Raw genomic sequence first — 13,022 nt, 5'->3', positions numbered from 1 at the left:
GCCTTCCCTCGTTCAACCTTTTCTCTCACAAGATAAACTACCCATACAAATGCATCTTGATGTTCCGTGCAACGCACGGGCAACTAGCTAATTTCTTTTAAAATAGTTGTTGTGATAATTGGGTTGAAGTGATATATTTTATATCTACCCCGAATGATTTCAGATTCACTAGTAGTAACAAAGAAAAGGTTGCCTTGTTAATTAACAGAAAACAGGGTGAAAACTATCACATGAGGCCGGTAAAAAAAGGCACACTAGGTTCAGCATCATCGTCACTACAGCTGTGCGCGCGCAAGAAGTCTACATATCGAGGGGGCTACCGAGCGAGGCACCGAGACACAATGTTTGAGAGAGAAACCAATTGATAGATTATGATCAGATCGAGTTGTCACCCTTCTGCTGTCATTGTTGGGGGTGGGGGAGGGAGAGAAAGACGTATCGAGAGTGTGCGCGGTAGGCACAGAGGCACAACTAGGGAGAGTGTGTGTGTGTGTGTGTTTGAAAGAGGAGTAGATAGATTATTATCAAGATCGATGTGCCACCCTATTCCTTCGGCGCCGGGTAGTGTGTGTGTATGTTTGAGAGAGAAGTCAGTCGATAGATTAGTATCAAGATCGAGGTGTCACCCTACTCCTTCGGAGTTGGGAAGTGTGGGTGTGGGGGGGGGGGCAGTGACACTCACATATATGCACTCTTATAAAAAACGGAGTTGGTGATGATGGTGTTCCTGCTATCCTGCAATATAGGCCATCCGATTTATATCCGGCGGACAGGAAGGAAACTATGGCAATTTTGCAAAAAGATACCCACACCCCTCTCCGCATTTGCAAATAAGGCATTCCCTCATTCATATTTTTCTCCCACAAGATAAACTTCTCATACAAATGCATCTTGATGTTCCGTGCAACACATGGGCATCTTGCTAGTAGGGAGAAGGAGTTTGTGTGACACATATCTAGCTATATTAAGGGATAGGTAGATAACATATGTGTGAGAGACATTGTTATACTTTGAGACATTAGTGGCTATGGGTGGGCGGAATTAAAGGGGTGGGCATGTTAGACATAGAGAGCGTGTGTGTTTCTGTGTGAGAGACTTGTAGGACGGGGTAGAAAGACGAATTTAACCCGGACGGAGGGAGAGAAATACACGAAGTGCGCGTGTGTGACTCCGATGCCCACAGGCAAATGAGATATGTATGCGTGTGAGAGAGATTGCACAATTCATTCACGTATCACTATCTAGCGATCGTGGACGTGCATTGCTGGAACATAACTCAATATCTACTTCGTATCGTGGCCAAAGGTACAATATCGATTCAATGCTATAAAGATTGGACACGCACATATCACATTTTTTCTATTTAAAGTTACGGTGATGTTTCTTCAAACAACCAATGTAGCTATCATGTACATGCACCATTGTTACTCTTGCATTCAAATTCATTAGTCTTGGATGATTTAAGTTTCTACTTTGAAGTAATATATGTAATATTCATATATGAATTCAACGGGTACGCAATTTATGAAATGGAGGCTATGTAATCATATGAGGTAACACTTTTAAGTAGCTGACTACAATATCCATTTCTTTTTGTGCGCCTCTACACTAACACGTCAATGCATTATGTTTAAAGTAAATAACCAATGGCACTAAATTATCTATTTACACGAGAAATACATAGGTTGAGCGTTTGATCCCTTTTTTTGTGAACGCGCCACTACACCCGTACGATTGGCCGCGCCCATGTGAACATCCAAGTTATTGGTGCATCATCCCAAGTTATTGTCTTTTTTTGTGGGGTGGACTTCACACCAGTTATTAACTACTGACGCGTGCCCCGTGTACATAGTCTAGCATGACCTTCCCGCTAGCATGGTCCAAAATTAGTTGAAACTGGATACGAACGATCCCGCGGGCGGCAAAATCTCCCACCTCTTTCTAAAATTTCCGCCACCTTAGTCTTTAGCATGCGAAAGCCCCCTTTTGTCCTTGGTGCACGGAGACCAACAGTAAAAATACCGCCCTCATCTACATGATAGGTCGGGGCTGCTTTGGTAACTTCCGGTTCCCCCACTACACGGCACCCCCATTTCCTCTCCCCCTACAGAAAAATGACTAACTCCACAGCACCAGAGCATCTTACATCATGCCGTCCGTACTTCATCGCCCTTTCTCCCCTCCCCTCTCGAAAGCCTAGACTGCTCATCCACCGGCATACCATAGCCCATTCACTGCCAACGGCGTCCACCTCGCCAGATCTGCTTCTGCGGCCGCATCTACCCCTCCCACCTCCCCTAGAAACAAGTAGACTGCTCATCCACCACTGTACCATAGCCCATTCAGTGCGGGCCTTGTCCACAGTGCCGAATCTGCTTCGCCGGTACTCTCGTCAACCGCCGCGCATCTGAAGTGGCTAATTCGTACTTCCCACTGGAGACGCTTCGTCCACACCCCCCATAGCAGCCCCACTGATGCCCCCATTGACGGCCTCTGATCCTCTTCGCCGACACCTTCCTCAACCCTACCGAAGCCGCTTCGCCGTCACCTTCCTCAACCCTACCGGAGCCGCTTCGCCGACACCATCGTCAACCCTATCTTAGTAGCTTCGCCTATACCATTCTCAACACTACCGGGGCTGCTTTGCCAAATCAGAAGTCCTCGGCATTAGATCCGCTTCCTCGCAGCCTCATCCAACCTACCGGAGCCGCTTCTGACGCCCCGTCCATGGCCGCAGATCCGCATCGTCGACACCACCCTTAACCCAACCATCGGAGCAGCTTCTGACGCCCCGTCCACGGCCGCAGATCCGCATTGTCGAGACCATCCTTAACCCAACCACCGGAGCAGCTTCTGACGCCCCGTACACGGCCGCAGATCCGCGTCATCGACACCATCCTTAACCCAAGCACTGGAGTAGCTTCACCTAAGCCCTCGTCCATGGCCACAAATCCGCTTCGCCCACACCGTAGTCCACCCTACCGGAGCCGCTCCACAAACACCCTACTCGATGGTTCTAGATCTCCTTACCGGACCCCGATAGCCAGCGGAGCATCATCACCCTCGACGTTTCTAACCTGATTCCCAGCGTCTGGAGAGATGCCAAGCACCCGCCACGGCCTAGGTACTTGTCACCTTTGAACCCGTCCAGCATCACCTGCCCGATGTACTTCAAATATACTAACCGGTTGCTGTTACCTATTATGCAGCTGGCAAAAACTACAAGGACGATGTTTCTTCTAGATCTAACAGCTTGGCCAACCAAGATCCTGGACTGAGGCATTGCTATTATCTTGTAAGCGCGTCTCTCTCTCTTGTATTGTTCTGTGCCTGCTAGCGTGCTTTGCTAGGATTTTCGACCAATAATCCCTTTGTGCAGACAATGATTTCTACTACTGGCTGCAAAATTAGATATGTAGATGTCATACATGATACTACCTCGTACATCTGTTCCTAAATATAAGTCTTTCTAGAGATTCCGCTATAGGCTACATACGGAGCAAAATGAGTGAATCTACACTCGAAGATGCATCTATATACATCTGTATGTGGTCCATACTAGAATCTCTACAAAGACATATATTTAGGAACATCGGAAGTACATTACACAAAATCGTAGGTGGCATGTAGGAATTCCAGTGCACTACATTAGGCTCCCTTAGAGTGCCTCCTAGTCCAGCATACAGAGTCGTGGCTAGTTTATGGTACGCACACAATCGTTAATTGGTGGTTTAAATATGCGCAAGGGATATGCAATGTAGTATCATGTAGAGATGTCTGAAATTAGCCGTGTCAACTTGCAGATAGGGTCACACAATGAAAAAGTACAAGATGTATGTGGCAATTTCATGGAACATGGCAATTTCATGGAATATCCTAAGAAAATAAGCACCTGTGAATATAAGCTCCATGTAATAAGCCAACCAGTTCTTTTCATTGTGTTTTTAGCTTATCTTTGGTATGATCAATGGAAAGTCTAGATTGCATTATATTTTTTTTCATTTTGATGCCCATATGGAAATTAATTTGACTTGCAAACATCACAAATTGAACCCAGTGCAGTAATTAATATGATAGGAAAACAGACCATCACTATTTGCTCAAAATGCAAATACAAAGATACCATCTACTTGGTACAATCTAATTTGGTCAATGTTTTCCATAGAGATCCCATTGCCTAATTTAAACGAAGAACGCGTGACCCACATTTAAATGAAGAACAATTATTTATTGAAATTCGATGGTCCAAGAGGCTGGTAATTATCGTATAGCAGCACCACCTGAAAACATCATATAGCAGCAACAGCAACTCATAGCAACTCATCATACAGTAGTAGGAGTCTGCAATTCATCATATACCAGCAGCAGCTCATAGCAATTCATCATATAGCAGCAGCAGGAGTAGCTCATAGCAATTTATCATATAGCAGCAGCAGGAGCAGCCTGTAGCAACTCATCAGATAGCAGCAGCAGCTCATAGCAATTCATCATATAGCAGAAGCAGCTCATAGCAACTCATCATACAGCAGCAGTAGCTCATAGCAATTCATCATAGCAGCAGCAGGAGCAGCTCATAGCAATGCATCATATAGCAGCAGCAGAAGCAGATCATAGCAATTCATCGTATAGTGGATCAGAATGAAAATTTGGCAAAAAATCAGAGGAGATCCTCACCTTGTTGGATGAGCTCATCCTTCAACAGCACGTCAAGGCCATGGCCTGGGAGGAGGGGAGGGGAGGGGGAATAAGGTGCCTTCTGTCGCAGTGTGGCATCAGCCGTAGTTGTGCAACGCTCGCCGGAGTAGTGGTTGGACGAACCACAATGGAGAAGCTGCTGGAGACCATGAGAATGAGGGGCGGCGCCAGAGGGAGGAGCAGCCAGGGAGATTTGCCCCTACTCGCCGGCTATGTAGCCTAACTGGACATAGCATCATTGAGGACCAGGCCAGATGGGACCAGTGGTGACGGCTCGCTGGAGGAACCCTAGTTCTATAGGCAGGGGATCGAGGTAGAGGGAAAGGGGAGAGGAGATGCAAGCGGGCAGGGCAATGAATGCTTGCGTATTTGTTTTTACTTGAGGGTCAGGTGTGACACGGGCATCACCAGTTGCATTTTGAGTGTAATATAGGTAGACAACAGAGTCATTTCACTATTCCCCTTCCCTTCAATTTTTATTGAGGTTCTACCCAAAACACCCCCCTCCGAAGAGAAATTAGTTAAGCCCAAGCCAATAACTCAAAATGACTTCTTTACATCTTTTATGGCTTATTTTGACAATATGCCCTGAAAAGGCGGAATCGAACTGGCCCTTAACCTGCAATTCAATTGTGTGTGCAATGATGAATCACTCCTGCCTGCTATCTGTACATTTAGGCATCATCATCCATGGCATAACCTAATACATGTGCATTCCATTGTAGAATCTAGAATATGCAATGTTTATGTTAGTTCATACGTTGCACATGATGTTTAAATGCCGCTTAAATCTGGTATGTCAAGTGATGGTCTCTAAGCCTCTTTCTTTGCTTATTTTCTTGATATGTAAGATTTGCTCACACATCTATTCAATTTCTTGTTTGCATCAGCCAGCCATACTAGAACTGTTTGCTTTGATTACTTACTATTCTTGACCTAACACTCTAACAGAGCTTGTCAACAATTTAAACACTAAGGGCTGTTGTAGTGTGGCCTTGTCTAACTCATAGGTGACATAAAGGTTTGGCTGTACACTATAGTAGGCTCTCCAAGAGTACCTGGAGATCCAGTTCGAAGATATGCCTAGTTTTTACATAGTGCAGACATAGTAAATGCTCATTTCATTGTATGCAAGTGCAAGAGATGTGGCATGTTTCATTATGTGTTGTTGTTTTTTTATAATCTCATCCTTTTGTGTTCACAGACTGGAAAGTATGCATATTTAACTTCCAAGGAGACGAGTAACTAGTTTGTGTCACCTTGCAGAGGGGGTGCAATGAAGATAAGATTGAGGATTTCCAAGTACAATATGTTAGGAAGGAGCCTTGCAAGAGAAGTAGGAGCTGCGCTGAGCCTCTTCAACCTGCTAAGGTAAGTCACTGTATGCAACTCAACAGTTCAATTCCTTGTTTGTTCCAGGCATAGTTAATTTTCTCTTTTCAATTGCTTTATTTGTCCTTAGTCAATGAGATGCCCAAATAATCATGCCTGATGTTCGGTACTTGTATCACTATTAGTTGACATAATTAAAGGCATTATCATTTAATTACTCTGCCGAAGTGTGCCTGAAGCTTTGAAGTCTATTAACCAACTATTATTGCATGAGGCTGATGTTCATTATGATCCCTAAGACTTCAATTGAGGCATAGAATGGCCAACTGTTTACTTACTTATAAGCAACATGCTGTCTAAATTTGTAACTTGTCTGTGTTTTCGATTGGGCCCCAACATCATGCTCCTCTGGTGAGCTAAGAGGGATTTCTGTATGCAGGCTGCACAGACTATCTTTTTTATAATTTTTAAAATATCACATGCTTATGCTTCATGACCTGTAACTTTTTTTTGAAAGTGACGTGTAACATTATTGTTAGTCCTGTTTTGCCATGTAGTACAAAATAGTGTCTTTTTCGCTTCACTGTTGTAACTTTATTTTTACCCTAGTCATGTGTACTTACAGAAACATTTCAGGATGAAGTGACATCAACACAAAGATCTGCGAGCAGTGTGGCATGGCCATTACCGAATGATTATGGATTGGAATTGGAATGTGTTGATGTTCTCGAGCATCAACTAGAGGTGGCAAGACAATGTGTACATGATTGTCAACATATAATCAACAAGTTGAGACTGGACATGCAGGTATTAGATGTAGGAGTCAAAAATGAAACTAGACACTGAGGTAACCATGAAGGAATTGGAGATTTTGTAGACTAAAATTTGTGCTATCTGAATCCGGCCAATCCTATTTTCTGAAGAGATTATAGTTCAAATGGAGTTAATTTGATGCGCGTCCATGATGTATGAGCTGTATTTGCCCAGTGTATGTAATTTGATGTTTGTGTATGCTTTATTATCACATGTGCCGAACCATAATGCCCAGTGGGTATAATCGGCTATAATTTCTTTATTGTATAGTGTAGGATTATTCTACCTTTCCATGCCTTGATCTCTTTGTTGTATAGTGTATGCTTTTTAGAGGTGATAGTAATGAGTAGGATAATTCTTTGAATATGCTATATCATTCAAATAGGGGCCAACTCGCCTGACCTTGGCCCATCACGGGCCGTCGGATCCATGGGGCTTGTACGTCTCGTAGGATCCATGGGCCTTCTACGTCTCGTAGGATCCATGGGCCTTCTACGTCTCATAGGATCCATGGGCCTTCTACGCCTCGTAGGATCCATGGGCCTTCTACGTCTCGTAGGATCCATGGGCCGCCAACTCATTTATGGGTCTTGTACGGGCCATTAATGGGCCGTAGACGGGCCTTTAATGGAAATTGTATGTTTTATGGGCTGACCATAACGGGCCGTTAATAGGCCGTATTTGGTAATGCTATGAAAATGGCCCAATAGACTAACGGTCCACAAACGGGCAGACTGTAACGACGGGCTGAATTTGGCCCACAAGCAAAAAATGACAATAACGGGCCGTAAGTAACCGAATGCTGCAAATGAGCCCAAGAATAAATGGGCCTTCAGAAGGCCGAAAGTTAACTTGGGCTGAAACGGCCCAACGAAATAACATGCCGTTAATGGGTATAAAGTGATACACTGTTCATTATAGGCCCGTTTCACCATGGGCCGTTAATGGGTGTAAAGTAATACACTGTTCATTACGGGACAGTTTCAGCACGGGTCGCTAATGGGCCAAGAGTTACAAAGGGCTTCATATGCGCCGAAAGACGTCATGGGCTATACATGGGCTAGAAGTGAAAACGGGCTGGAATCATATTGGATGGCCCAGATGACGCTACTGGGCCTTATTCGGATAGGGCATAACGGGCCTTGGGTTAGCGGGCTGTAAATGGGCTATATGCAAACAAGCTGTTAACAGGCTTTCCATGGGCCGGCCCGCCAGCTTTTGACCAAGTGAAACGGGCCGTCCTTTTCACAGGAATGGGCCACTGTTGGGCCGTGCCACATGTCGACGTATCATAGGCGCCTTCTGTCCAGTGAGTGGATGACATCTGTCCCAACGATGAGCCGACATGTGTTTCCTCTAGCAAATGATGATTTTACACGTGGAAAATCCCCATTGGTCGGGGCTGTTAACGGGATATCGGATCCAAAACCTGTCCTGATAGCTTAACGGTGTTCCGTTACGGTGGATGCCATGTGTCGGTCACCCTTGACGAAAGCACTTCTGTGACACGCGATTTATCGTCATGGAAGTGGACACTTCCATGATGATAATTTTGGTAATGTCATGGAACACTTCTATGACAGCACCCGGAGCTCGGGAAAGCAGTCTTGAGGTGGAGGCCGAAGAGGTGCCGCCAACCAATGCTCCCAACGTCGTCTCCTCAGGAGTTCCGCCGAATGCCCCTGACACTGATGATCGCGCCCAGGGCTTCGGCCAGCTTCGCATGAACTTCGAGGCACTCCGTAAGAGAAAAGGGGATTCCTGTTGCAGTGGTGACACCTACCCACCGCTGAAGCAGAGGAAGTACATTGCCATAGATGAGTAAGTACCTCTTCTTCGCGTTTTCCTTACTGTTGCATCATTTCCTGACAGTGGCTCTTCATGATCCCTTCATCTTCAGTAGTGGGATCTCTTGCAAAGTGGCCTCCCCAGTCCTCGACTCCCCCAGGTCTCGAGCTCTCCCCGCTGGTCCGCTGTGCGTGGCGCAGGGCCAGCCTTGGAGCCGGACGTGCCTGCAGGTGGCCTTGATCCCTCTTTCATGTCGTTGCTCCTCCGTGGTCTATCCTGGGGGCGGTAGGCATGCCGAGGGCTCCTCCGCTGGTTGTCACCGGTGGTTGGGCGGAGCGAGCCTTGGCATCGTCTTCGAGCGGAGAGGTCACACCACCTGGCGCCCCTAACAAGGGCCGGAGGGTGGTGAGGAAGGTGCCAGCCCCCAGCTCCCCGCTAGGGGTAGGTAGGCCGCCTGAGGCTTCCCCAGCAATCTCCGGTGTGAAGGACGAGTTTGGCCAGGAGCTGGAATTCGCGCGTGGGAATGGCACTATACGTCCTGAGATCTTCCAGGAGGCAATGGGCATTCAGAGCCGGCTCGGAGAAGAACTAGTTGACATCGAGGCCCGCCTCGAGGCGGAGGACCTTCGGCTGGCGGATGATTGTCATCAGTTGAAGGTGGCCATCAACATCGGGCGTCTTCAGCATGAACGCGCCAATGCGAAGGCCGAGGCGTCCCTTGCTACATCACGCGAGGCCTGTGCCCGGGCCCTAAAAGAGGCCAGGTCAACTGACCATCATCGCCAGGCTGCCGAGGAGCGCAAAATGAGAACTCCTAGCCTCGCACACTACACTCGAGCACCAGATAGAGGTGCGCAAGGCCGTATTTGCATCAATGAGGGGAGCGCCTTCCGAAGAGGAGGAGATCCAGAAGCACGAGGAGGCGCTGATGTTGGAGGCCCTGGAGTGTAGCCTCGAGCTCGAGCGGTTGGAGACGAGGGACCACCAGGTGGCCCTGGCTGAGGATGCTGTCACCATGCGTGAAGCCAATATCTAGGAGGAGCTTGACCGGAGTGTGGTGAAGGCCCGTGAAGATCTTGCTGAAGAGTACAACCTGAAGCTGAAGTTCCTGGAGGCCAAAGCTGAGGGCAGGACCTCCACCCTCAGGACAAGGCTGAACAAGACGGAGCAGCGCGAGAGGGCCACTGCGGCGGCTCAGATCTCTACCCAGGCTAACCTAGTCACCATGCGTGCTAACTTGCTCTTGCTCCAGCAACATATTGATGACGCCGTGTCCCTCGCGAAGCAGAATAGGGAGGAGGCGTGTCGTCGGTGGACACTGCAGCACAAGCATGCCCTCATGCTTTAGGCCCTCAGGGTGAGGGCCAACCGAGCCGTGAGCGTCATCTGTGAGGACAGCATCCCTCATCCCCGCGTGGAAGATAATGCCAGCCACCTTCGCTTTTTTATAGAAGTCATGACACGCCTAGAGGACAAGGGTGCAAGGGCTTGCGAGCTTGTCGAGTAGAGGAGCCGGGGCCTGCTTGGGCATGCGTTATCATGCGTCTTTAGTCATCTTCTAAACGTTAACCCCCACTTCAACTTTGACGCCGCCATAGCCCCAGTGCCCGGGGCTATCCGGGACAACGTGTCACACTGGGTGGAAAATCATATGGAAGCTTTGGTCAGGGCGTTCTCCATCGAGGATGACGTGGTGGTGGTCATGGCGGACAAAGATGGCGCGGATGATGATGATGAAGACGATGCAAGTGACAGCGCAAGTAGCGCGTACGAGAGCGACTAGGGCGGTGCTGGGGGTAGCACGTCCAGTTAATCCCGCATTCCTTCACGTGAACCTGCATTTAAAGACATGGACACGGCCCCATAGGGCGTGAGAGTATTTTGGAGGGGAGCCCCTCGTATATGTAAATGTATGTTCTGTCTTTTAAGCCGGACCCGGAATGTGCTTTTGCGGGCTTGTGAGCCCCTGAGCAGGGTTGTCGCTGAGACTTATCTTGATCCTAGCAGACCTTGAGCGGGTTCTGAGATTACTGACATGCCTTCCTCCTGAGGCGAGCCCTCATAAACTCTCGAAGCTCTGGGCCTCCTGAGGAGCCAGCGGATCCGTCCGAGAGGGCCACGCCAGGAGTGTCCAGCGGACCGTGGCAAGATGTGCAGGTGGCAATCCTGCGGCACGTGCACTCTCGGCCTGAGCGGGTCCTATCCAGGTTGCCCAGACGCGCCCAACGCTGTCTGTTGACCAACCCCCGAGCCGCGGGGCACTCGTAAGAGGGGGTCGGGGGTGCGAGCCTTAAAAACAAAGCACGCTCCCAGAACGCAATAAATCTGGTAGAAACCAGAGAAAAACTCCCCCCAAGTTAAAATAACACAAAACAACTTACACTATCAATCCGAAAGGAAGAAGGAGACCAAGTTACAAATAAAGGGTCAGAGGCAAACATCCGCGTCTGACACCTAGCTCGTCTTCTTCTCTTCTCACCAACACGGAGCTAAGTGCTTCCACTAGATGTGAGCATGGTCATTGGGGAACAGTGTCGACGGCCAGCGCGGAGCATGGTGCTTCCACTTGTACATCGGCGGGAGCCCCCGAGGCCGAGGGGCGTCACACTAGAGACTCTGGGCGTGTACAGCCCCACTCATTATTACGTGAGAGTGTGACGAGTAGACACCTTCACAAGCATGAGCCTCGCTTCATATCGCCTGACGAGGGCCCCTCCTTGCGCCTCCCTCGACCATCGTTGGGTCGTCCAGAAACCAGGACGAGACCAAGGGGCAAGGGGGACACTAGCGGCGCCCTCGGCGACCACGGGCCCTCTGCCGAGGGGGAAGGGCTCGTCGGTGCCTCCCTCGGCAGAGGACCTACCTCTGCGCGACACCTTGCTCTGCGGGGTGTGAGGATGGACCCGTGTCTGGGCCCCGCCTTTGCATCCCCTAGCACGCCAGTCCTGCTGGGAACGGGGGCGCCGTGCCAGGGTGTCACACCCAATATGAGACTCTATCCTAAGGGAACTCAAAGCTCCCACCAAGGATAGAAGCGCATATTGGAGACGCTTTTGCAAGGTGGTTATCATTAGATCGTACCATTAGATAATAGTTGGGGATACATACAGGGCATACAAATGCCACATGAATACATCAAACATCATACATAAGAACAACATCCGACTACGGATGAAACAAAAACAGAAACTCAAACAACATCCACCCTGCTAGCTCAGGCTGCCGACCAGGAACCTATCCCAAGATCGACGAAGAAGAAGAAGAACTCCAAAACAAGTAAACATCGCTCTCATGCCGGATCATCGCATTACGTGCACCTGCAACTGTGGTTGTAGTTATCTGTGAGCCACGAGGACTCAGCAATCCCATTACCATGGGTATAAAGACTAGCAAAGCTTAATGGGTAGGAAATGGTAAGTGGTGAGGTTGCAGCAAGTGACTAAGCATGTATGGTGGCTAACTTACTAGTACAATAGTAAGATGAGAATCTACGCAAACGATCGCAAACTAGTAATGCTCAACAAGTGGTCCTGAAGTACTTACGTTCAAACATAACCCAACCGTGTTCTCCTCTCGTACTTCCCCGAAAAGAGACAGTCACAGTTATGCACGCGGTTGGTGTATTTTAATTGAGTTTACTTCAAGTCCTCTACAATAGGATATTAATAAATTTCCATCTACCACATAACCGTGGGCACGGCTCTCAAAAGTTTAAACCATGTAGGGTTGTCCCAACATAGCCCATGACAAGCTCACAATCCATGGAGACAATCCTCCATCGCGGGACTCTCCGATCAGACTTGGAATCCCGATGCACAAGACATTTCGACAATGGTAAAACAAATCCAGCAGGACCTCCTGGCGTGCCGACACCCTGATAGTAGTCGTGCCTATCTTGTCTCAGGCACGTCCGGATGGGACATCCTAGGAGTAAAACCAGATCCTCGAGCTTCCTCCTGGTGGCCCAGCAGTCTACCCATTTCGGACTAACACCATCAGCACTGCCCCCCTGTTTGTAGGGAATAAAGAATCCTCGTGTTCATGACGCCCTATGCCAATTAATTATTTAGGTCCATATTATTATTGCAAATGTTATAACCAATGTTGGGCCTTGCTGGAAGAGTTTTATTCAAAGAGGACTGTCAAGAGGGGCCCATAAACCCTCACCGTGTTAGGGATGCAAAATCAAGGAACATAACACCGGTATGACGGAAACTAGGGCACCAAGAGTGGAACAAAACACCAGGCAAAATGCCAAGCCTTCCGCCCTTTACGAAGTATATAGATGCGTTAATTAAATAAGAAATATTGTGATATCCCATGATATCCATGTCCCAACATGGAACACCCTGCAACTGCACCTACAACTAGAAACTCTATAAGAGGGGCTGAGC

This window comes from Triticum aestivum, chromosome 3A, assembly GCF_018294505.1.
Source record: "Triticum aestivum cultivar Chinese Spring chromosome 3A, IWGSC CS RefSeq v2.1, whole genome shotgun sequence".
Taxonomy (NCBI): domain Eukaryota; kingdom Viridiplantae; phylum Streptophyta; class Magnoliopsida; order Poales; family Poaceae; genus Triticum; species Triticum aestivum.
The sequence above is the reverse complement of the archived record's forward strand: the minus strand, read 5'-3'. Positions refer to the sequence as shown.